At 39.1% G+C, this 2,399-nt stretch overlaps 1 protein-coding gene across 2 annotated transcripts in view; it reads right to left on the bottom strand.

Annotated features, from left to right (window-relative positions):
* Window positions 1-1,391: 1,391 nt before the first annotated feature.
* The window catches only part of Kctd6 (potassium channel tetramerization domain containing 6), a 10,484-nt gene continuing 9,476 nt past the window's right edge, over window positions 1,392-2,399 (bottom strand). For both annotated transcript variants that reach the window (XM_031344355.1, XM_031344361.1), the window contains exon 3: window positions 1,392-2,399. This exon is cut by the window's right edge and continues 767 nt beyond it. The gene's annotated coding sequence lies outside the window, so the exon portion shown is untranslated.

Below are 2,399 nucleotides of genomic sequence, written 5' to 3'. Positions count from 1 at the left end.
CTTCTTTATTCATCTAGTGAGATGCAAGGACTGAAAGGTCAGAAAGATGTCAACAGGCACTCTTATCACTGAGCTAGCCTGGGGTCTACACTTACCTTTACCCAACCCTAGGCTTCACACAGACACATATGCAGCCCTTCAAAGGTGCCTGGGTGTGCTATAATCTAAATCAAATATAGATGCTCAAAATGCAACATACCATTTTTTTTAAGCCAACTCTTCTACAGTAAGAATTCAGATTTCATAGAGAGACAGGATTACTCAATATACCCAAATGCAGCCAAGCTACGTTGTTCACTTCATTTTCAATTACACAACATAGAGCAGTTCTGACATGGTCTGTAGCTCAGTGGCAGAGCACTTGCCTAACATGAACAGGGCCCTGGTGAGCCCCTAGGACTGAGGGAGAAAACAAGCCACAAAACCTGAAACTCCTGCTGCTTGCTTTTGTTCATATAAGCAATCATTTGCCTGCTAATACTTAGTAAACCGGAGGAAAGTTACCAAAAGCAAACTTCCTTTTCGGGAGAAAGGGGACAAGGAAGAGAACTCCTAAGTTTTCCTTTTTCACAAACTTGGAGCTAATATTACTCCTAGTTCCACAACTTTAAAAAATATTTTTAAGTGTGTGTGTACATGTGTGTGTGTGAGTATATGGTATGTGTGTGCGTGGTGTGTGCACACATACACACACACACACACACACACACACACACACGTATAAGTGGAAGTCAGAGGTGTCACAAACTACCTGGAGTTGTGGTTACAAGTGGTTGTAAGCATTAATGTTAGTTCCAGGAGCCAAATTCCAGTCCTGTGCAAAAGCACCAAGAGCCATTCCCTCCAGCCCCCTCCACAATAGTTCCAAACCCAAATTATCTTTCTTCAAGATGATTTTAGCTGACTCTGCAACACATGACTAACTGGGGTCTTTACTTAAGAAACCCTTCATTAGTTTACAATTGGAGAATATATTCAAATATGGGATATATGGAGAGTTACTTCTTCTCACCAGCTCATCAATATACCAAAGCTATAGCAACCTGCCAATGACATTAAGGTATCCTCGTTTGAAGGTGAGGTAGTTTTGAGTATCTATGGTGGTGTTGGTGTTTGTATAGTGTTGGGGAGGACGTTGATTTATCACATCTTAAATTTTCAAAGAAACAATCTTGGAACAGTCTCACAGAGAAGAGGGAAAGGGTGTCTTGTCTTCCCTAGAGCCAAAACTGCAGAGGTCAACAACTGCCCTAAAACAGAGAAGTCGCCATGCAATGCTCACAAACCAGAAAGCCTCTCATAATTGACACACTCCTTCAAGTAACTTTCAAGCAACACAATCACATCAACTCTGAAACCAGGTAACACTGAAATAAGCAAATGTACACTCATTTCCCCAAGTGTTTCCAATCCTTCAGTTTATTCTCAGAATTGAACTTATGTTTCATAATAACATACATTTGCGGCTACCACAGTTCCTAAGGATAAAATGGCAGGAGTCATTTTGTCCTCATGCATAGCACAAACTGGAATGAGTCATATCCATAGCTGTGACAGTTGAAAACCCGTAATATTCACTGTAAACCCGATCTGAAAACAGTGTCGCACTCTTTAGACAGAGCCGCTTATCTCTGCTTACACAGCTGGCTTTAAAAACTACAATCTAAGGTTCCACTGAGTCCTGTCAACCCTATTACAAATGTGCGATAAGCAGTTTAATTGGGACATAAATGATGCATACTTTCAGTGAAGAATATGATTTTCCCCTAATATAGCAATAAATACAATCCTTAATATTCATATTCCATTTTTTATTAGATTTTTCTTTCCTGGTAGACAGTACCCTTGGGAATGAAACTGTACCAGGTATAAGGTTTCTACCACAGGGACATTTTGTATTGAGAATCCAATATAAATATTTCTAGTCAGACATTTCCATGGCTACAGATATTTGGTTGCTTGATTTATATGCATAGAAAGAAACAGTTGTCAAAACTGTAGAAAGCAGTCCTTAACAAGTACCTTTAGATGACTGGCCAGTCTTCCTTTAATACTACAATACTGCCTACTGGTCTGGAAACTAGCTCACCCTACATGATATTCTGATTTTTCTCAAAGACATCATGAATACCCTCTTTAATCTTTTATTCCTGTGTTTTTAGCCTTCCAGTCAAGCCAGGAACCACATTATCAGAAATCATTTTAGCACTGTTAAGGATAGATTATATACCATAATGATTTTCAGATCTCCTTTTATAAAAAAGGTTTCTAGAGACTCTGAACAGGCACATGCATACTTGGGAACAAAACAGGGAGGAGACTGCTCACACACAAAACTTCCTTCTGGTCCTCAATGTCTTCAAATAAATACAAATACTGAAGAAAAAAAAAAAAAGACA

Source organism: Mastomys coucha, unplaced genomic scaffold (assembly GCF_008632895.1).
Source record: "Mastomys coucha isolate ucsf_1 unplaced genomic scaffold, UCSF_Mcou_1 pScaffold10, whole genome shotgun sequence".
Classification (NCBI taxonomy): Eukaryota; Metazoa; Chordata; class Mammalia; order Rodentia; family Muridae; genus Mastomys; species Mastomys coucha.
This window is presented reverse-complemented; position numbering and strand designations above follow the sequence as displayed.